This window comes from Erinaceus europaeus, chromosome 2 (assembly GCF_950295315.1).
Source record: "Erinaceus europaeus chromosome 2, mEriEur2.1, whole genome shotgun sequence".
Taxonomy (NCBI): domain Eukaryota; kingdom Metazoa; phylum Chordata; class Mammalia; order Eulipotyphla; family Erinaceidae; genus Erinaceus; species Erinaceus europaeus.
Window position 1 is genome coordinate 197,598,844 of NC_080163.1, and position 23,765 is coordinate 197,622,608.

Consider the following 23,765-nt stretch of genomic DNA (forward strand, 5'->3'; position numbering starts at 1 on the left):
CTGGACCATCCCTTGGTCTGGACTAGTTGTTGCTTTCGGCAGGGTGTCTGTTCACAGGATCTGTTCTTGGAAGCTTTCTTTCCAGGAGGTATAGAGAGGCAGGGGACAGGGTTCACTGAGCAGAATACCAAAATTTCGTGGCAGAAGCCCCAGGTCCTCTGGCCTGTTGGGTTGGCCAATGGGAAAGAAGGTTCCTGGAGTTATGTCTTTGCTCTCCCTGTGTCTGTGCCATGAGCCAGTCTCTCTGTTTCCTGCTCTGCTGCAACCCCCTTCCTGGAGATAGGTGATCTGAGCACCTGTTCTGAGCTGCTGGGCCGTGATGAACCTGCTGGAGTTTCCAGACTTCCATGGAGCCCAGTAACCCCCCTGCAGAGGGAAGAGAGTTAGGCAGGTCTATGGGGGGTCTCTCTCTCTCTCTCTCCTCCTGTTTAGCTCACCCTCAATTTCTCCATGTACTTTCAAATCAAAGAAAAGAAGAAATGGGAGGGGCTCGGGGTAGAGAAAACTGCCGGCACTGCTGGCTTCCTAGTGCTGGCGCAGAGCCTCAGCAATCAACCCAGTGGTATCCAATCTAGACATGGGGGCAGGGGTAGATCCCAAAATGGTGATGCAAAGACACTCTCCTGCCTGAGGCTCTGATGTCCCAGGTTCAATGCCCCACACCACCATAGGCTGGAGTTTACCAGTGCTCCAGTTAAATTAAAAACAAATCAAAAGGGGGAAACAAAAAAGGGGGTGGGCAGTAGTGCAGTAGGATAAGTACACATGGCACAAAGTGCAAGGGCCAGCATAACAATCCTGGTTTGAGCCCCCTGCTCCCTACCTGCAGGGGGGTCACTTCACAAGCAGTGAAGCAGGTCTGAGGTGTCTATCTTTTCTCTCCCCCTCTCTGTCTTCCCCTCCTCTATCGAATTCTTTCTGTCCTATCCAACAATGACAGCAACTATAACAACAGTAACAATGACAACTACAGCAAGGGCAAGAAAATGGGAATAATGGCCTCCAGGAGCAGTGGTTTGTAGTGCAGGCGCTGAGCCCTAGAGATAACCCTGTAGGCAAAAAAAAAAAAAGGAAAGGAAAGGGAATTAAATACAGACATTGGTGCATTGTATCTGGGAAACTGAGAAATATACAGAATACCATATTTTACTGTTGACACTAAAACAATAATCCCCCAATAAAGAATAAAATTAATCCTCCAATAAAGTATAAACATTTTTGACATAAAAAGTCAACAAAAGTAATATGGAAATTTTTTTTCCTCCAGGGTTATTGCTGGGCTCGGTGCCTGCACCATGAATCCACCGCTCCTGGAGGCCATTTTTCCCCCTTTTTGTTTCCCTAGTTGTTGCAGCCTCGTTGCGGTTATTATTGCCATTGTTGATGTTGCTTTGTTGTTGGATAGGACAGAGAGAAATGGAGAGAGGAGGGGAAGACAGAGAGGGGGCGAGAAAGACAGACACAGAGAGGGGGCTCGAACCGGGATCCTTACGCCGGTCCCTGCACTTTGCGCCACATGCGCTTAACCCACTGCGCCACCGCCCGACTCCCTATGGAAATTTTTTAAAGTACAAACAATAAGAGATAAAATTAAGGAAGAAAGAAAGGAGTATGAAATGGGGAAAAGCACATATATAGGAACCGTCACAGGTGGTGCTGGGGATTGAACTGGTAGAAAGAAGGACAAGGCCCACGCTGTCCCTTGGCCAGCACCAGAAACTGCATCAATGTTTCAAAGTTGTGCACAAGGCCTGGGGTCAGGGTGGAGGTCACACCAGCAAGAATCCTTCAAGGGAATTCATTCCCTTTTGACTGTTGACCCAAAAAGGCTCTGAACTGCCCCCCTCATTGATAGAAAGGTCTCTGGTGTTCCAAGAGGTAGGTCAGTGCACAGGCCCTTGTTGGTGATGTCTGAGTTTCTCTGACATTTGTTTGAGCAAGAAACACTCTGAATTTCACTCTGTGTATCAATCACTCTCTCTCTCCATGTTGGTGTGTGACAGGTAATAACATCTGGAAAATGTTGCATCCTAAATTAATGCCATTATAAAAATTATCAGAAAGAGAGAGAGAGAGTGAGAGAGAGAAATAAAGAGAGAGACATATGGAAATTGTGTTGGCTTGGGGATTGCTCATTGCTAGGAAAGTGGAGGCTTCAAAGTGCAGGAGCAGAGCTTTGCCCACTGCAAGGCGGGGGGAGTCTCCTCTTTGGCCAGGCATACAGAGAGTTTGCATTTGCCGTGCTGCACAGGATGTTGCTCTTTTTTCTACAGGGGGAAAACAGGTTTGTGTATTTAGCCAAGTAAGTCCCCATAGTCAACGACTGCCACCTCTCCAGATTCAAAGGAGGTCTCGAAACTTTACATCAGGCTCAACCTGATGCTGTTGACTGGCTACGGAAGAAGGGCAAATGCTAGAAGAAGAAATAAGTCAAGACAGGGGGTCACAGCAGTTAGACCTGGGAAGGGCAGGGAATGGAACTGGGGCTCTCAGGTGTCAGCATCACTGTCCTGCATTGAGCCATGTGGCAGGCTGCTGCATTCTGGGCCTGAACCAACTGTCTGTGGGCTCCTGTTGAAAGAAGCCCTTGGGGGCAGGGAGTAAACTTAATGGTTCTGTCCAGTGCTTTCATGCCTGAGGTTCCAAGGCTTCAGGTGGAATCCCCAGCTCTCCAGCATCAGTCTGAGCTGAGCAGTGCTCTCCTCTCACTTATGATGTATGTATGTATGTATGTATGTATGTATGTATTTTTACCAGAGTCTTACTCAGTCTTACTACATCATGGTGAGGTAGTGGGAACCTCAGAGCTCCAGGTATGAGACTCTCTCTGCATCATCATTGTGATCGCTACCCCTCCCATTTCACTCTCCTGTACCTCTGTATTTCATGACTAAACATAATAATAAAATAAAATATGAGAAAATAGTGCATCGAAGAGGAGAGCTTGGGTGGAAGTGACTGTTATCTTCTTTCTCTCTTGAAACCTGTCTCACATTACTCAAAATATTAACAAAGTAAATTTAAAAATTACCTTGTTATGTTTATTTATTGGATAGATATAGGCAGAAATTGAGAGGGCTGGGGTGATAGGGAAGGGAGAGAGATACAAAGACACCTGCCACACTACTTCACCACTCACAGAGCTTTCCCTCTGCAGGTGGGGACCAGGGGCTCAAACCCGGGTCATTGAGCATTGCAAAAGAAAATATCTAAAAAAGAAATCCTTGGCTGTAGACAGCTTAGTAGCTATCAACATTCTCTCTCTCTCTCTCTCTAGCTACATATAATAATACAATAAATTTCAAATATATCAAATAAGAAATTGTGTTTAGGAGCTATCTTAGGAGTTCTGTCAAGGACTTTTATGTTTGTGGCTTCAGGAACCCAGTTTCAGTCCCTGGCATCCCCTTTGGATTGAGCTGAAAGTGTTCTGGTGTTTCTCTGTGAGTTTTTTTCCCCTGGATCTGTGTCAGAAAACAAAAATGAAGAGGATATTAGGAGAAATACGGCAGCCCTTTGGCTGGGTCTGTTCTCCGGTAAAGTGCATTCTGCTCCGTGTCCACAAGGCGGCGACATAACACAGCAGGGCCCATGCTGGTCGGGCTTTGCTCCCACTGCACTGCCCCTTGGTCTGCACTAGTTATTGCTCTGCGCAGGGTGTTTGCAGTCTGTTCACAGGATTTGTTCTTGGAAGCTTCTTTCCCAGAAGCTAGAGAGAGGCAGGAGACGGGGCTCACTGGCCAGAATATCATGCTTGTGAGGCTGATGTACCAGATTCCTTGGCCTACTAAGGTGTCCACAGAGACAGAAGGGTCCTGGAGCTCTGCCTTTGCTCCCCCTGTGTCTGTGCCATGGGCCAGTCCCCTTCCGTCTCCTGAACTGCTCAAAACCCTTTCTAGGAAAACAGCAATTTGAGCAGCTGTGCTGGGCTCCTGGGTGGTGAGGAACCCGCTGCAGTTCCCAGACTTCCATTCAGAAGGGCCAGGGCTAGCTCCCTATTCATTCCCCACCTGCATGGGAAGAAGGGGTGAGGCAGAGCTGCGGGGATCTCTCATTCTGTCCACTTCTCTATCTCCTCTCTTCTTCTCAGTTTCTCAGTGTACCTTAAAATCAAAGAGAAAGAACAAATGGGAGGTGGTTGGGGGATGCAAGGGGATGTTGCTGGCAACCCAGGGTTCCTAGTGCTGACACAGAGCCTCAGCAATCCACCGAGTGGCATCCAAACTATAAAAGGGGGCGGGGTAGATAGCAAAATGGTGATGCAAAGACCCTCATGCCTGAGACTCTGAAGTCCCATGTTCAATGCTCCACACCACCATAGGCTGGAGTACATCAATGCTTCTGTTATAAAAAATTTAAAAGAAGGAGGGAAGGAAAGGAAAGGAAAGAGAAATGGGGATTAAAGTAGAAACGTTGGTGCATTGTAGTCAAGTAAAAAGACATTGGCATGGGGTTCAGGGTTCAAGTCTTGGGACTTGATGGCAGAGGAGGACCTAGAAGGGGGTGAATTGTTATGTGGAAAACTGAGAAATGTACAAACTACTGCACTTTCCTGTTGACACTAAATCATTAACCCCATAAAGTAATTAGAAAAATATTTTTCAAGTAATAAAAAAGTCAAAAGGGCTATGGATAATTTTAAAAAGTACAAACAAGAAGAGATGAAAGAAATTAGGAATATAAAACAACAAGGGCAACAAATGGAATAGATAAATAAATATTTAAACAAAAGTAGTAGGAAAGAAAAGGAATAGATAATGCAGGAACCCTCACAGGTGGTGCTGGAGATTGAACTGGAGAATGAAAGACAGGCTGGTGCTTGTCACTGGACCAGCAAGCAGAAACTGCATCAATGTTTCCAAGCTGTGCACAGGGCCTGGGGTCAGGGTGGAGGTCAGCCCAGCAGGAAGCCTTCAAGGGGGTTCATTCCCTTGGGGCTGTTGACCCAGGAAGGTCTGCCTCTCTCACTGATACACAGGTCACCGGTGTCCTAGCAGATGGGTCGGTGCACAGGACCTTGGATGGTGATGTCTAAGTTTCTCTGACGTTTGTCTTAGCAAGAAATGCTCTCTCTCTCTCTCTCTCTCTCTCTCTCTCTCTTTCTCTCTCTGTAGCTCTCTGTCTTTCTCCCTGTTGGTGTTTGACAGGTGACAAATAACATCTTGAAAATGTTGCATCCTAAATTGCTGCCATTTTGAAAGAAGATCAGAGAGAGGTAAACATCATGTGGGCTTGGGGATTGCTCATTGCTTTTGAGGATGGAGACTCCATCACAAGTGAAGAGTTTTGCCCATTGCAAGGGGTGGAGAGGTGTGGGGTGGGGTGAGTCTCCTCTTTGGCCAGGGATGTGGAGATTTTGCATTTGCCATGCTGCACAGGAAGTCACTGTTTTCTTTTTTTTAACTTATTGTTTATTTTATTTATTTATTCCCTTTTGTTGACCTTGTTGTTTTATTGTTGTTATTATTGATGCTGTTGTTGTTGGATAGGACAGAGAGAAATGGAGAGAGGAAGGGAATACAGAGAAGGGGAGAGAAAGACAGACACCTGCAGACCTGCTTCACCGCCTGTGAAGCTACTCCCCTGCAGGTGGGGAGCTGGGGTCTAGAACCGGAATCCTTAAGCCGGTCATTGCACTTCGCACCACCTGTGCTTAACCCGCTGTGCTACAGCCCGACTCCTGAAGTCACTATTTTCTATGGGGGGACAGCTTTGTGTCTATAGCCAAGTATATCGAGTGAAGGTCAAAGCAGTTGGGCCTGGGAAGGGCAGGGAATCCAACTGGGGTTCTCAGTAGTGCAAAGAGTTAAGTGCACATGGCGCAAAGCGTAAGGAACCTGGTTTGAGCCCCCAGCTCCCCACCTGCAGGGGGATCAATTCACAGGTGGTAAAGCAGGTCTGTAGGTGTTTATCTTTCTCTCCCCATCTCTGTTTTCCCCTTCTCTCTCCATTTCTCTCTGTCCTATCCAGCAACAATGACAACAATAATAATAACAACAACAACAAGCAACAAGAGTAACAAAGAGGAAAAATGGCCTTCAGTAGCAGTGGATTCCTAGTGCAGGCACTGAGCCCCAGCAACCACCCTGGATGAAATTTAAAAAAAAGAAAGAAAAGCTTCCATGCCTTCAAGACTTCAGGTTGAATCCCCAGCTCTACAGCATAAGTCAGAGCTGAGCATGAGTCTATTCACAGCCTCTGATTTCATTTATTTATTTATTTGTTTGTTTGTTTATTCTTTATCAGAACCTTGCTCAGCCCTGTGTCAGGGTGAGTCAGGAACCACAGAACTCCAGGTAGGGGAGTCTCTTTGCATCAGCATTATATCTACCCCTGCCCATCTCCCTCTCTCTGTATCTTTCTCTCTGTACCTCTATCTTTCATTACTAAACATAAGAATAAATAAAATATGAAAAATAGTAAATAAAAAGGAGAGCTTGGGTGACATTGACTGCCTAGTAGTTATCATCTTTCTCCCTTTCAACCTATCTCTCATTACCTAAAATAGTAACAAAATTAAGTAAAGATATTTTCAAAAAAAAAGTCCTTGGCTGTGAGACAGCTTCCCAGCTAGTATCATTCTCTCTGTATCTCCCTCTCTCTCTCTAGTGAAGTATAATAATACAACATTAGAAATACTTCAAATAAGAAGACTGTGTGCTTAGGAGACACTTAAAATAAGGAGGCCTTGTGCTTAGGAGCTATCTTATGAATTCTGCCAAGGAATTTCATGTCTGTGGCTTCAGGAACCCAGTTTCAGTCCCCAGCACCACCTTTGGATCGAGCTGACAGTGTTGTGGTGTTTCTCTGTGTGTTTTTCGCCCTGGATCTGTGTCAGAAAGAGAAACTAAAGAGATTAGGAGACAACAATGAGATATCACTTCACTCCTGTGAGACTGTCACACATCAGAAAAGGTGACAGCAGCAAATGCTGGAGAGGATGTGGGGTCAAAGGAACCCTCCTGCACTGCTGGTGGGAATGTCAATTGGTCCAACCTCTGTGGAGAACAGTCTGGAGAACTCTCAGAAGGCTAGAAATGGACCTAACCTATGACCCTGCAGTTCCTCTCCTGGGGATATATCCTAAGGAACCCAACACATCCATCCAAAAAGATCTGTGTACACATATGTTCTTGGCAGCACAATTTGTAATAGCCAAAACCTGGAAGCAACCCAGGTGTCCAACAACAGATGAGTGGCTGAGCAAGTTGTGGTCTAGATACACAATGGAATACTACTCAGCTGTAAAAAATGGTGACTTCACTGTTTTCAGCCGATCTTGGATGGACCTTGAAAAAATCATGTTGAGTGAAATAAGTCAGAAACAGAAGGATGAATATGGGATGATCTCACTCTCAGGCCGAAGTTGAAAAACAAGATTAGAAAAGAAAACACAAGTTGAACCTGAAATGGAATTGGAGTATTACACCAAAGTAAAAGACTCTGGGGTGGGTGGGTGGGGAGAATACAGGTCCATGAAAAATGATAAATGAAATAGTGGGGGTTGTATTGCTAAATGGGAATCTGGGGAATGTTATGCATGTAAAAAAAAAAAAAGAAGTAGAAACGCAAAGCAGAAATTGACTGAGTTTGGAGTATGGATCCAAAGTAAGAAAGCAGAAGTATACTAGAGTTTGCAGTGAGTACCTCCCTAATACTTCCTCTCCACTTTTCCAAGCTTTGGGTCCATGATTGCTCAACAATTTGTTTGGCTTTGTATGTTAACTCTCTTTTCAGTCACCAGGTTCCAGGTGTCATCAGGATGCCGGCCAGACTTCCCTGGATTGAAGACACCACCAATGTGTCCTGGAGCTCAGCTTCCCCAGAGACCCATCCTAATAGGGAAAGAGAGAGGCAGACTGGGAGTATGGACCGACCAGTCAACGCCCATGTTCAGCGAGGAAGCAATTACAGAAGCCAGACCTTCTACCTTCTGCAACCCTCAATGACCCTGGGTCCATGCTCCCAGAGGGATAGAGAATGGGAAAGCTATCGGGGGAGGGGGTGGGATATTGAGATTGGGCGGTGGGAATTGTGTGGAGTTGTACCCCTCATACCCTATGGTTTTGTTAATTAATCCTTTCTTAAATAAAAAAAAAGAGAATATTAGGAGAAATACGGGAGCCCTTGGTTGGGACTCTTCTCCAGTAAGGTGCATTCTGGTCTGTGTCCACAAGAGGGCAACATAACACATCAGGGTCCTTGCTGGGTGGGTCTTGCTCCTTCTGGACTCAAATATGAGGGTAGACAATTCAAATGCATGAACTTGCAAAAAAAAATTAAAGTCATTCTACTTCTATAAGTTTCGGAGAGGTGGTTATCCTTGGTGACTAGGAGCACAGGACTTTTTGGTGTGAGTGGTGTGTCACTAGAATCCTTACATTCATGTAAATAAGTGCTGAAAATAATTTTTTTGACAAGGTTATCATGGGGGCTCGGTGCTTCTTGTGGCCACAACCCCCTCCCTGCCTTTTTTCCCTCATCTGACAGGACAGAGAAATTAAGAGCAGAGGGGACAGAGAGGGAAAGGTTTGGAGAGACAGCTGCAGCCCTGCTTCACTCCGCTGGCCCCGCCACTCCCGGAGCCTCACTGGCCGCTGCAGTTTCCGCCAGGCGCTGAACAGAAGCTTTTTCCTGGGCCCTGCGGCTGTGGCACCGGGTTTGTCCGTCCTGCCTCCGGCTCCACCGAAAGGTCAGGGTCGCCTGCATGGCGGCTCTCGCGGCCCCAGTGAGTCCGGCTCCGACTCCCGGCTCCGCACCTCGTTGCCCGCTCCGCTGCCTACAACCCCGGTAGGTCCCCGTGCAGCTCGGAGGAGTCCCGCAGCTCTGACTCCCAGGAGCGACTTCGGGGGTCACAGAGCCCCTCTCCCCCTGTGGATTCTGCCTGTCCTCCCACAAGTGCCACCCCTGGGCTGCAGAGCAGTGCGGTGATGGGGGCACAGGGCCGGGGAGCCCAAAGCCTGAGGTCTGGGTTGCTGCACGTTGCGAGCAAGGAATTAGAGCAAGGACTCACTCGGAGAGCGTGTGGGGCTAAGCAGTAAGTTTTTCCTTATTTTTAGATGTCATAGAAGGGTCACACAATTCACACAACACACAGTCAACCCGATAATGGCTGTTCGCAGGTGAGGGTCACCACGTGGTCACCATCCTCTGCGAGGTCCTTCGTCCCTGGCGAAGGGAGCAGGGTCCCTGGAAGCTGGGAAGCGGCTACGTAGCCTCCCGCTGTGCTCCGGTCTCTAGCAGCACCGGCAGCATCCGGTCAGTAATGTAACTGCGAAAGTGCTTCACCCAGCTGGTTTCTGAGCCTTTACTTATACTCAGCTCGCCTCTGGTTTCAAAGTCGCATCTCCATCGGCCAAGCAGGTTCGGGTTGACATCTCATCCTAGGCATACATGTCTCCGTCTTTCTCACACTATGCAGGGCACTGTGGTCACTAGAGTGACTAGGGTTACATGCTCACCACACTGCACCACCCAAGGGTACAGAGTATCATGACTAAACATAACAGTAAAATAAAATATGAAAACAACAGTAAATCCAAAACGAGAACGTAGGCAAAAGTGACTACTTACTACCATCATTCTCTCTCAGTCTCTCCATAGCTGCAAATAATAATACAGGAAGTTACAAATATTTAAAATAAGGAGAGATTGTGCTTAGGAGCTATCTTAGGAGTTTTGCCACGGTCTTTCATGCCCATGGCTTCAAGGAAGCAGTTTCAGTCTGTGCCATGATACCTGATTGGTAGGGTAGCCACTGGGACAGAAGGGTCCTGGAGCTCTATCTTTGTTCCCCCTGTGTCTGCGCCATGCATGGGTGGGTCCCCATCTGTCTCCTGCACTGCTCCAAGCCCCTTTCTAGGTAACAAGCGATTTGAGCACCTGTGCTGGGCTGCTGGGCTGTGAGGAACCTGCTGGAGTTCCCAGACTTCCCTGCACAAGGACCAGGGCTGGAACCCATTCATTCCCCACCTGCAGAGGGAGAAGGGGTGAGGCAGGTCTTGGGGGGGGAGTCTCCACATCTCGACCTCACCTCTGCCTCTCCATTTCTCAGTGTACTTTAAAATCAAAGAGACAGAACAGCTGGGAGGAGGTTGGATGGAGGGTGGGGAATGGAGTTGGCATCCCTGGGTTCCTGGTGCTGGCACAGAGTCTCAGCACTCAGCCTAGTGGTGTCCAGACTAGCAAAGGGGGCGGGGTAGATACCATAATGGTGATGCAAAGACACTCCCTGCCTGAGGCTCTGAAGTCCCTTGGTCAGTGCCCCACACCACCAGAGGCTGGAGCTCATCAGTGCTTCTGCTAAAAAAAAGATGAAGAAGAAAAGGAAAGGAAAGGAAAGAGAAAGGGGGAATAAAGTATAAACACTGGTGTATTGTAATAAAGTAGAAGACTCTGAGGGGGTTTCAGGGTTCAGGTCCTGGTACTGAAGGCAGAGGAGGACCTAGAAGGGGTTGAATTGTTATGTGGAAAACTGAGAAATGTACAAACTACTGTACTTAACTTTTGGCACTAAACCATTAATCTCCCAATAAAGGAATTAGAAAAAAATTACAAATAAGAAAAAAGTCAATAAAAGGCTATGCAAAATTTTTTAAAGTACAAACAAGAAGATATAAAAGACAGGAAGGAAGAAAGAAAGGCATAGGAAATGGGAAGCACATCTGCAGGAAGCCTCACAGGGGGAGCTGGGGAGTGAAGTGGCAGAAAGAAGGACAAGGCCGGTGCTTGTCACGGGGCCAGCAAGCTGAAACTGCATCAGAGTTTCCAAGCTGTGCACAGGGCCTGGGGTCAGGGTGCAGGTCACCCCAGCAGGAATCCTTCAAGGGGGTTCATTCCCTTGGGGCTGTTGACCCAGGAAGGCTCTGAGCTGCCTCCCTCATTGATACCCAGGTTGCTGGTGTCCTAGGAGGTGGGTCAGTGCATAGAGCCTTGGATGGTGATGTCTGAGTTTCTCTGACATTTGTCTGAACAAGAAATACTTAGTCCTCCCCTCCCCTCCCTTACTGAGGATGCTCCTTCCTCACTGGCACTGAGGTCCGATAGTTTGTTCTTTAAGACTAGAAGATAAGAGAAGCAGACTTTTCCAAAATCATTGAATCAGTGGTTTCGTAATAAGTTAGAATGACCAGTTCATTTCTAACACAGGTCAGAAGTAGAGAATGAGATCAAGTTCACTTCTTATTTATTTATTTATTTATTTATTTATTTTCCCTTTTGTTGCCCTCGTTTTTTGTTGCTGTTGTAGTTATTGATGTCATCATTGTTGGATAGGACAGAAATGGAGAGAGGAGGGGAAGACAGAGAGGGAGAGAGAAAGACAGACACCTGCAGACCTGCTTCACCGCCTGTGAAGCGACTCCCCTGCAGGTGGGGAGCTGGGGGCTCGAACCAGTATCCTTATGCTGACCCTTGAACTTGCGCCATATGCGCTTAACCCACTGAGCTACCACCGAACTCCCTTTCTTCCATTTCTATGTGTCAGTCTCTGTTTCTTTATTTAAATTTTTAAATATTTATTATTTTCCTTTTGTTGCCCTTGTTGTCTTTTATTGTTGTTGTAGTTATTATTATAGTTGTTATTGATGTCGTCGTTGTTAGAACAGAGAGAAATGGAGAGAGAGGGGAAGATGGGGGGGAAAACAGACACCTGCAGACCTGCTTCACCACCTGTGAAGTGACTCCCCTGCAGGCTGGCAGTCGGGGGCTACAACCGGGATCCTTATGCCGGTCCTTGCAAATCAGTCTCTATTTCTTTCAGCATCATCTTATAGTTTTCTCCGTAAAGGTTCTTCACCTTCTTTGTGAGATTTACCCCGAGGCATTTTACCTTTTGGGGTTTGTTGATGGAATTTAATCTTTTATTTATTTAATTATTTATTTAAGAAAGGAAACATTAACAAAACTGTAGGGTAGGAGGGGTACAACTCCACACAATTCCCACCGCCCAATCTCCATATCCCACCCCCTCCCCCGATAGCTTTCCCATTCTCTATCCCTCTGGGAGCATGGACCCAGGGTCATTGAGGGTTGCAGAAGGTAGAAGGTCTGGCTTCTGTAATTGCTTCCCTGCTGAACATGGGCATTGACTGGTCAGTCCATACTCCCAGTCTGCCTCTCTCTTTCCCTAGTAGGGTGGGGCTCTGGGGAAGCGGAGCTCCAGGACACATTGGTGGAGTCTTCAGTCCAGGGAAGCCTGGTCAGCATCCTGATCGTATCTGGAACCTGGTGGCTGAAAAGAGAGTTAACATACAAAGCCAAACAAATTGTTGAGCAACCATGGACCCAAAGGTTGGAATAGTGCAGATGAATTGTTGGGGGGTACTCACTGCAAACTCTAGTGTACTTCTACTTTCAGATATATATTTTGCCCTAGTTTATGGATACGTGTGAATATATGCTCTATCTCATGGAGCCTGCATGGAATTTAATCTTTCATTTCTCTTTCCTCTGACTCTTTGTATAGGTGAAATTTCAGTGCAGTTGTTTTATTCAGTTTCTTTATTATCTTCATTTCTTGGATAGAGACAGCCAGAAATCAAGTAGGAAGGGTGCGATAGAGAGGAAAGAGACAAAGTGACACATGTGACACTGCTTTACCACTTGCAAAGCTTTCCCCTGCAGGTGGGGACTGGGGGCTCCAAGCCAGGTCCTTGCGCATTGTAACAGGTGCGCTCAGTCACGTGCGCCACCACCCGGCCTCGTCTGTCGCTTTTATTGGCCTTTGTCTCGTCACAAGTGATGTGGAGCATTTCTTCCTGTGTCAGTGGGCCATACGTGCCTGTTACTGGGAGAGCTGCCTGTTCAGTTCTTTGCCCACTTTTTACTAGATTGTTTTTTCCTTCTTGTTAAACTAAACCAGCTCTTTCTGCATGGCCATTATGCTGTCCCTCTGGTCCCAATCTCCCAGTTCTTTCTAAATGTTCAGTATCAACCATCTGTTTGATGTGTGGTGTGTAAAGATTTTTCCCCCAGTTTCTGAGTTGCCTGCTTATTTGGGTCGTTGGTTTTCGATGTATAAAGCTTCCAATCTGATCTTGTCCCCTTTATTTTCTCTGATTTTCCTCTCACATGCCCAGGGACTCGAGTCTCCCAATATGTTTCTGATGTTAAGACCCTGCAGTGTTTCTCTAAAATGTATTTTTCTATACATTTTAGAGTTTCTGGTCTAGTGTCTAGATCTTTGGTCCATTTTTATCTGGTTTTGGGTGCATGATAGGAGGTGATCTAGTTTCATTTTTCTACATGTGTCTATCCAGCTGTTCTAGCACCATGTGTCGAAGAGGCCTTATTCTTCCAGGTTGTTCAATTTCCATGAAAAATGCCACTGGGTCTTGATAGGGAAATTGAAGTTTTAGATGGTTTTTGGTAAAATAGCTGCTTTAATGTGTGTTCTCCCACTCCAGGAACAAGGAATGTTCTCCATTTCTGTGTGTCCTTTTCTATCTTTTATCAATGGTCTGTAGTTTTCCTTATAAAGGTCCTTCCCTCCTCCATGATGTCCACTCTGAGATATTTTTTTTAGGTTTGGTTACATATAAGATTAAGTTCTTCAATTCCCTTTCCTTTAATTTGTCATTTCTATATAGAAATGCCACTGATCTATGGTGTTAATTTTGCATCTTGCTAATTTACTGAGTCCTTGCACATTGTATTGTTGTTTTCGATGGGTTATGTTGTTTTCGCCGGGCTGGCTTCACGGGCAGGTAACAGACGACCAGGGACTCATGGTTGAGCTGTAGACAGTATCTCTTTATTCATGCAGGACGCAGCACAATCTAAGCCGAGCTAAGTTAAACTCAAAGTACAGTACTGTAAAACTCACAATGCTGTCTTTATATATACTTGCCAAGTAAGGTGGAAACAGGATGTGACATAGAGAGGGTAGAGAGAAAAGTGACTGGTGAAAATCAGAGTGTGACAAAGAGGGGGCAGGGCAGGCGAAAATCCTATCACTGAACCACAAATGCCCTGGAGGGAGGGTGGAACTTGTTAACAGTGGTTATGTAAATAGAATGAAGTGGTTATGTAAATAGAATAGTGTTAAGCAGGGGGGATTTAAACCAAATGAAACAGAAGGGGTCTCATGCATACCAACAATTCCCCCTTTCTTTTTAAATAATGGCCATTGTGGGGTGAACAGAAACCTATATCATACAGGCGTTTTCAAAAGAACTGGCATAAGACATGGAAAACAAAATAGGCGAGCAGCAATAACCAGTGTGATGCCAAGGGGAACATTTCTTGCCTCAAAGGGCAAGGTTGTATCATAACAGTAAAATAAAATATGAAAAAAGTAAATATAAAGGTGAGCTTGGGCAAAAGTGACTGCCTCGTGATTATCTTTTTCTCTTTAAAACTATATCTCATTAATTTAACTATTAGTAAAATAAAGTAAAATGAAATATTTTAAAAAGAATTCCTTGGATGTGAGACAGCTTTGTAGTTAAGATAATTCTCTCTGTATCTCTCTCTCTCTCTCTCAAATCACAAAATATTATCATACCATAAATTACAAATACTTAAAATAAGGAGACCTTGTGCTTAGGATCTATCTTAGGAGTTCTGGCAAAGTCTTTCATGCCCATGGCTTCAAGGAACCAGTTTCAGTCCCCAGCACCACCTTTGACTTGAGCTGACAGTGTTCTGGTGCTTCTCTGTGTGTTTTTCTTCCTGGATCTGTGTCAGAAAAAAGAAAATGAAGAGAATATTAGGAGAAATACGGCAACCCTTTATTGGGTCTGTTCTCCGGTAAGGTGCATTCTGCTCTGTGTCCACAAGGTGGCCACATAACACAGAGGTGTGACCCTTGCTCCCAGTGGACCGCCCTTTGGTCTGCGCTAATTGTTCATTTGGGCAGGGTATTTGCAGCCTGCTCACAAGATCTGTTCTTGGAAGCTTCCTTCCCAGGAGCTAGAGAGAGGCAGGAGACAGGGTTCACTGGCCAGAGCACTGGGCTTGCGAGTCTGAGGCACCAGGTTCCCTGGCCTGGTGTGTTGTCCACAGAGACAGAAGGGTCCTGGAGCTCTGCCTTTGCTCCCCCTGTGTCTGTGCCATGGGCCAGTCCCCTTCCGTCTCCTGCAGGATCATTTGGAGCACCTGTGCTGGGCTGCTGGGCTGTGAGGAACCCGCTGCAGTTCCCGGACTTCCGTGCACAAGGGCCAGGGCTGGAGCCCCGGGAGGAGAGGTGAGGCAGGTCTGCGGGGGTCTCTCTTTCTCTCCACCTCTCTATCTCACCCCTTCCTCTGAATTTCTCAGTGGGCTTTAAAATCAAAGAGAAAGAACGAATGGGAGGTGGTCGCGGGGGGGGGGGGTGTGGTAGGAAATGCTGCCCAGCATCCCTGGGTTCCTAATGCTGGCACACAGCCTCAGCACTCAGCCTAGTGGTGTCCAAAATAAAATGGGGGGGGGGATATACCGTAATGGTGATGCCAAGACACTTTCTTGCATGAGATTCTGAAGTTCAATGCCGTGTACGAACACAAACCTGAGCTGATCAGTGTTCCACTTAAAAAAATAAAAAGAAAAGAAAATGAAAGAAAGTAAGAAAAAAACAAGTGAAAGGGGAGATAAAATAGAAATGATTTTGTATTGCACCAAAGTAAAAGACTGTGATGGGGTTCAGAGTTCCGGTCCTGGAACTTGCTGGCAGAGGAGGACCTAGAAGGGGTTGAATTGTTATGTGGAAAACGGAGTTTACAGATGACTGTATTTTATTGCCAACTCTAAACCATTAATCCCCCAGTAAAGGAATTAGAAAAACAATTGACAAATAAAAAAGACAACAAAAGGGTTATAATTAATAATCAGCAAGTACAAACCAAAAGAGATGAAAGAAAGGAAGTCAGGAATAGGAGATGTGGGGAAGCACATGTACAGGAACCCTCACAGGTCCTGCTGGCGATTGAACTGGTAGAATGAAGGACCAGGCCAGTGCTTGTCATTGGACCAGCAAGCAGAAACTGCCACAAACTTTCCAAGCTGTCATAGTGCCTGGGGTCAGGGTGGAGGTCACCCACTTTGGAATCTTTGTAAGGAGTTCATTCCCTTGGGGCTGTTGACTCAGGAAGACTCTGAGCTGTTCCCCCCTTTGATACAAAGGTCTCCGGTGTCCCAGAAGGTGGGTCAGTGCACAGGGCCTTGGATGGTGATGTCTGACTTCCTCTGACATTATTTCTCTCTCTGACACTCACTCTCTTGCTATCTTTTTGAATGAGGCCTCACCTGCCTCCACTGCCTAGATGTCTAATATTTTCCTCTTGAAGACTAGAAGATAAGAGGAACAGGCCTTCCAAATCATTGAATTTGTGTTTTATTAATAAACTGGAGTGATTTTGGTTCATTACAATGTACAGGTTTTAGAATTCGCGATTGAAATCAAGTTCACATTGTTTGTACTTTTTTAAAAAACACCAGATCACTGCTTAGCTCTGCCTTGTGGTGGTATAGGAGATTGAACCTAGGACTTTGGAGCCTCAGCATGAGAGTCTGTTTGCATAACCATTATGCTATCTACCCCCACCTCAAGCTGACATTTTTTAAATATTTATTTTATTTATTTATTCCCTTTTGTTGCCCTTGTTGTTGTATTGTTGTAGTTATTATTGTTGTCGTTGTTGTTGGATAGGACAGAGAGAAATGGAGAGAGGAGGGGAAGACAGAGAGAGGGAGAGAAAGATAGACACCTGCAGACCTGCTTCACCACTTGTGAAGCGACTCCCCTGCAGGTGGAGAGCCAGGTTCGAACCGGGATCGTTACCATGGTCCTTGTACTTTGTGCCACCTACGCTTAACCCACTGCGCTACAGCCCAGCTCCTTCCAGTTGACATTTTTCCTACCAAGTGTGTCAAGCACTGGTGCTTGAATTGAGTGCAGATATTACTGAGTGCTAAGTGCTGGGTTCAAATCCTTGGTCCCACCTGCAAGGAGGAAGCCTCACAAGCCTGGAAGTGGTGCTGCAGGTCTCTCTCCCTCTCCCTCCCCCTCCCCTCCCCCTCTCCCTCTCCCTCTTCCTTTCCCTCTCCCTCTCTCTCCCTCTCTCTATCCTTCTCCCTCTCTCTCCCCTTCTCTCTCCCTCTCCCCTTTCCTACCCTGTACCATCTCCCTCCTGGTTTTGCTCTATTCAGTAAGATAAAAGTAAGAGAGGATGGACAGTGGTGAATCATTTAAGTGCACACAGCATATGCAGGGTCCTGGGTTCAAGACCTAGCTCCCCACTTGCAGGCATAAAGCTTCATGAATAGAGAAGCAGAACTCTCCCTAATCCCCCCCTTATTTTTTCACTTATTGATTGGGACTAATAATGGGTTACAAGACTGGAAGATTACAGGGTCTCGCTCCACACCACTCCTATCACTCACGTTCTGTGTCTCTGCCTTCCCACCTCAGAAAGATCATTATTGAAGTTCTCACAAGATCTTAGAAACTGTTCATTTCTGTTTTGTTTTGCAATTTCATGAGTCCCAGGTCTCTAGATTCCACATATGAGTGAAAGCATCTGATCGTTGCCTTTTATGTCTTGACTTAGAGTGAACATTTTCATAGTCTGCTTCTTCCAGTCCAGGAACAAGGAGTTTCCTTCCATTTCTACGTGTCAGTCTCTCTCTCTATTAGCAATGTCTTAGAGTTTTCTCTGTAAAGGTGCTTCATCTCCTCTGTGAGATTTACTCTGAGGTATTTTACCTTTTGGGGTTTGTCAATGGAATTTGATCTTTTATTTCTCTTTCCTCTGACTCTTTGTATAGGTGGGATCTCAGTCTAGTTATTTTTATCTTTATTAATTTCTTGAATAGAGACAGCTAGAAACCGAGACGGAAGGTGGGGACAGACAGGGAAGGAGACAAAGTGACACCTGCGACACTGCTTCACCACTTGCAAAGCCTTCCCCCTGCAGGTGGGGACTGTGGGCTCCACGCCAGGTCCCTGCACATTATAACAGGTGCGCTCAGTCAGGTGCGCCACCACCCGGCCCCCTCAGTGTAGCTTTTATTGGCCTTGGTCTCATAACAAGTGAGGTGGAGCATTTCTTCCTGTGTCAGTGGGCCATACATACCTGTTACTGGGAGAGCTGCCTGTTCAGTTCTTTGCCCCACTTTTAAAAAATATATTTCATTTATTTTCCCTTTTGTTACCCTTGTTGTTTTTTATTGTTGTAGTTATTATTGTTGTTGTTGTTGTTGATGTCGTCATTGTTAGGATAGAGAGAAATGGAGAGGAGGGGAAAACAAAGGGGGAGAGAATAATAGACACCTGCAGACCTGCTTCACCACCTGTGAATTGTCTCCCCTGCAGGTGGGGAGCCCAGGGCTCGAAACAGGATCCTTACACCGTCCTCGTGCTTTGTGTGAAATGCGCTTAACCTGCCGCGCTACTGCCTACTTTTTTTTTGCCTCCAGGGTTATTGCTGGGGCTCAGTGCCTGCACCAGGAATCCACTGCTCCTGGAGGCCAATTTTCCCCTTTTTATTGCCCTTGTTATTGTAGCCTTGTTGTGGTTATTATAGTTGTTGTTGTCGTTGTTGGATAGGACAGAGAGACATGGAGAGAGGAGGGGAAGACAGAGAGGGAGAGAGAAAGACAGACACCTGCAGACCTGCTTCACCACATAGGAAGCGACTCCCCTGCAGGTGGGGAGCCGGGGTTTGAACCGGGATCCTTATGCCGGTCCTTGTGCTTCACGCCAAGTGCGCTTAACCCCCTGTGCTACCGCCCGACTCCCTGCCCCACTTTCTATTGGGTTCTTTTTTCCCTCTTGTGAAACTATACCAGTTCTTTCTAGATGTTCAGTATCAATCATTTGTCTGATCTGTGATCTAGAAATATTAGCTTTGAGTAGTTTGCTTTTGAAGAATCTCTTTGCATCAGCATGATATCTACCCTGCCCATCTCACTCTCTGCATCTCTCTCTCTGTATCTTTCTCTCTGTATCTCTAGCTTTCATTACTAAACATAAGAATAAAATAAAATATGAAAAAAGTAAATAAAAAGGAGAGCTTGGGTGAAAGTGACTGCCTAGTAGTTATCTTTCTCTCTTTCAACCTCTCTCTCATTACTCAAAATACTAACAAAGTAAAATTATTTTCAGAAGAAGTCCTTGGCTGTGAGACAGCTTTGTAGCTAGAATCATTCTCTCTGTATCGTTCTCCCTCTCTCCATAGCTAAATATAAAAATACAGTAAATTACAAATGTTTAACATAAGGAGACCTTGTGCTTAGGAGCTATCTTATGAGTTCTGCCAAGGACTTTCATGCCTGTGGCTTCAAGGACCCAGTTTCATTCCCCAGCACCCCCTTTGGGTCGAGCTTACAGTGTTCTGGTATTTTTCTGTGTGTTTTCTCCCTGTATCTGTGTCAGAAAAAAGAAAATGAAGAGAATATTTGGAGAAATATTCAACCCTTTGGTTGTGTCTAGTCTCCCATAAGGTGCATTCTGCTCTGTGTCCACAAGGCGGCGACATAACCCAGCAGGGCCCCTGCTTTAAGGGCTTTGCTCCCACTGGACTCAAGTATGGAGGGTAAACGATTGAAATGCATGAACTTTCAAAAAGTTTTAAATCTCTATAAGCTCAGGAGAGGTGTTTATCCGTGGCGACTAGGAGCACAGGACTTCTTGGTGTGAGTTGTGTGACTGAGAACTCTATTATCTACATTCATGTAAATCACTGTTAAATTTTTTATTTTAAAAAGATCTAGCATCTTAGATTTCAAAAATGGAAATGGTCCACACACTTCAAACTCAAACTCCACAAAATATTTATTTATTTGGTAATAGGGTTTTCGCTGGGGCTCAGTGCTTCTTGTGGCCACTACACCCCCCTTTGTTTCTCATCTGATAGGACAGAGAAATTAAGAGCAGAAGGGACAGAGAGGGAAAGGTTTGGAGAGACAGCTGCAGCCCTGCTTCACTCCACTACCCACCCACTTCCGGGAGCCTCACCGGCCACTGCAGTTTCCGCCAGTCCCTGGGAAGGACTTTTCCTGGGCCCTGCACCAGTGGCACTGGCTTTGTGAATCCTGCCTTCGGCTCCACCCAAGGCCTAGGTCACCTGCAGGGCCTCTCTCGCGTCCCCTGTGAGTCCTGGCTAGTAGCCTGAGGTGTTGGTTGCTGCACCACCCAAGGGTGCAGAGGTATTATGACTAAACATGACAAAATAAAATTTGAAAAATAGTAAATCAAGAAAGAGTTTGGGCAAAAGTGACTGCCTAGTAGCTATCATCTTTCTCTCTTGAAACCTCTCTCTCATGACTAAAAATATTAGCAAGGTAAAATAAAATATTTACCTCTTTAAATCTTGATTTATTTATTGGAAGGAGACAGCCAGAAATGGAGAGGGAAGGGGGTGAGAGAGAAGGAAGGGAGATAGAGAGACACCTGCCACACTACTTCACTACTCACAAGGCTTCCCCCTGCAGGTGGGGACCAGGGGCTCAAACCTGGGTCATTGAGCTTTGCAAAAGAAAAATACTTTAAAAAGAAATCCTTGGTCATGAGACAGCTTAGTAGCTATCATAATTCTCTCTGTGTGTGTCTCTCTCTGTAGCTACATATAATAATACAGTAAATTTCAAATACTTAAAATAAGGTGACCTTGTGCTTCAGAGCTATCTTAGGAGTTCTGCCAAGGACTTTATTCCCATGGCTTCAAAGAACCAGTTTCAGACCCCAGTACCACCTTTGGCTTAATCTGGCAGTGTTCTCGTGTTTCTCTGTGAGTTTTTTGCCCTGGATCTGTGTCAGAAAAAAGAAAATGAAGAAAATATTAGGAGAAAAACGGCAGCCCTTTGGTTGGTTGGGTCTTTTATCCAGTAAGGTGCATTCTGCTCGGTGTCCACAAGGCAGCGACATAACTCAGCAGTTCATCTGCTGGGTGGGCTTTGCTCCCAATGCACTGCCCCTTGGTCTGGACTAGTTGTTGCCTTGGGCAGGGTGTTTGCAGTCTGCTCACGGGATCTGTTCTTGGAAACTTCCTTCCCAGGAGCTAGAGAGAGGCAGGTTACAGGGTTCAGAGGCCAGAGCCCCTGGCTCGCGAGGCTGAGGTGCCACATTCCCTGGTGTGGTGGGGTGGCCACTGGAATAGTTGGGTCCTGGAGCTCTGCCTTTGCTCCCCCTGTGTCTGTGCCGTGGGTCAGTCCCCATCCATCTCCTGCACTGCTCCAACCTTCTTCCAGGAAAAAAGCGATTTGAGCACCTGTGCAGGGCTGCTGGGTGGTGAGGAACCCGCTGGAGTACCCAGACATCCGTGCACAAGGGCAGGGCTGGAGCCATGTTCGTTCCCCACATGCAGGGGAAGGAGAGGTGAAGCAGGTCTGTGGGGTCTCTCTTTCTCTTCACCTCTCTATCTCATCCCTTTCTCTCAATTTCTCAATGGACTTTAAAATCAAAGAGAAAGAACAAATGGGAGGTGGATGGGGGGAGGGAGGGAATGTTGCCGGCATCCCTGGGTTCCTAGTGCTGGCACAGAGTCTCAGCACTCAGCCTAGTGGTGTCCAAACTAGAAAAGGGGCAGAGGAAGATGCCAGAATGGTGATGCAAAGACACTCTCATGCCGAGGCTCTGAAGGCCCAGGTTTAATGCCCCACACCACCATAGGCTGGAGCTCATCAGTGCTCCTGTTAAAAAAATTTGTTTTTAAAAAGAAAGTAAAGTAGAAACATCGGTGCATTGTACTAAAGTAAAAGACTGTAGCGTGGGGTTCAGGCTTCCAGTCCTGAAACTTGATGGCAGAGGAAGATCTAAAGGGGTTGAATTGTTATGTGGAAACTGAGAAGTGTACAAACTACTGCATTTTACTCTTGACAATAAAGCATTAATCCCCCATAAAGTAATTAGAAAAATATTTTTCAAATAAGTCGATAAATGAACCATAGATAATAAAATGTACAAACAAGAGATAAAAGAAAGTAGGAAGAGAGAAAAGGAACAGATACTGCAGGAACCCTCACAGGTGGTGCTGGGAATTGAACTGGTAAAGGAAGGACAAGGCCGGTGCTTGTCACTGGGCCAGCATTGTCACTGGGTGGAGGTCACACCAGCTGGAATCCTTCTGGAAATTCATTCCCTTGGGGCTGTTGACCAGGAAGCTCTGAGCTGCCCCCCTCATTGATACAAAGGAATCTGGTGTCTCAGGAGGGGGGTCAGTGCACAGGGCCTTGGATGGTGATGTCTGAGTTTCTCTGGCATTGGTCTAAGCAAGAAATGCTCTGAACTTCTCCGTATGTCTCTCTCCCCGTTGGTGTGTGATAGGTCATAAATAACACCTTGAAAGTGCTGCGTCCTAAACTGATGCCATTATAAAAGGAATCAGGGAGACAGACAGTGACTGATGGAAATTGCGTTGGCTTGGGGACTGCTCAGTGCGAGGGACACGGAGACTCCATACAGCAGGGGTGAGTTCTGCCCATTGCAGGGGTGCAGGGGTGGGTGGGGAGAGTCTCCTCTTTGGCCAGGGATGCAGAGAGTTTGCATTTGCCATGCTGCACAGGAAGTCACTCTTTTTTCCTACAGGGGGAAAACAGGTTTGTGTATTTAGCCAAGTAGGTCAAAAGAGGGGGTCACAGCAGTTGGGATGGGCAGGGCAGGGAATGGAACTGGGGTTCTCAGGTTTAAGAATTATGCCCTGGGAGTCGGGCGGTAGCTCAGCAGGTTAAGCGCATGTGGCACAATGTGCAAGACCGGAGTAAGGATCCCAGTTCGAGCCCCCAGCTCTCCACCTGCAGGGGAGTTGAGTCACAGGCAGTGAAGCAGGTCTGCAGGTGTCTCTTTCTCTCCCCCTCTCTGTCTTCCCCTCCTCTCTCCATTTCTCTCTGTCCGATCTGACAACAACAACATCAATAACAACAATAATAACAAAAACAGTGAAAAACAACAAGGGCAACAAAATGGAATATATATATGAATCACTGCCCTGCATTGAGCCATGTGGCAGGCTGCTCCATTCTGGGCCTGAATCAACAGTCTGTGGCTCTTGTTGAAAGAAGCCATTGCGAGCTGGAGGGAAAGCTTCATGGTTATGTCAAAGGCTTTCATGCCCGAGGTTCCAAGAATTCAGTTTGAATCTCTAGCACTTCAGCATAAGTCTGAGCTGAGCAGTGCTCTGCTCTCACTGAGAATTTGGTTTTTACCAGAGTCTTACTCAGCACTGCATTATGGTGAGGCAGGAACCTTGGAGCTTCAGTTAGGAGAGTCTCTGCATTATGATATCTCCCCCTGCCCATCTCCCTTTCTTTGTATCTTGGGCTCTCATGACTAAACATCACAATAAAATGTGAAAAAACAGTGAATCAAAAAGGAGAGCTTGGGGGAAAGTGACTACCTAGTAGCTACCATCTTTCTCTCTTGAAACCTCGCTCATGCCTAAAAACATTAACTAAAGTAAGATAACATATTTATCTCTTTTAATCCTTATTTACTTATTGGATAGAGAAAATCAGAAGTTGAGAGGGAAGGGGGTGACAGAGAAGGGAGGGAGATAGAGAGACACCTGCCACACTGCTTCACTACTCACAAAGCTCCCCCCTGCAGGTGGGGACCAGGGGCTCGAACCTGGGTCATTGAGCTTCGCAAAAGAAAAATATTTTGAAAAGAAAGACTTGGCTGTGAGACAGCTTAGTATCTATCATCATTCTCTCTCTGTGTGGCTCTCTGTCTCTCTCTCCATAGCTACACATGATAATACAATGAATTATAAATATTTCAAATAAAAAGACCTAGTGCTGAGGAGCTATCTTAGGAATTCTGCCAAGGACGTTCATGCCCGTGACTTCAA

At 46.1% G+C, this 23,765-nt stretch overlaps 1 long non-coding RNA gene across 1 annotated transcript in view; it reads right to left on the bottom strand.

The window, feature by feature from the left end:
- LOC132536857 (uncharacterized) overlaps positions 1 to 23,765 on the bottom strand; it is a 397,589-nt gene that overhangs the window by 362,086 nt on the left and 11,738 nt on the right. Inside the window, exon 2 of the long non-coding RNA XR_009548404.1 lies at positions 14,538 to 14,679. This is a non-coding gene — a long non-coding RNA (uncharacterized LOC132536857). The remainder of the gene's footprint in view (positions 1 to 14,537; positions 14,680 to 23,765) is intronic.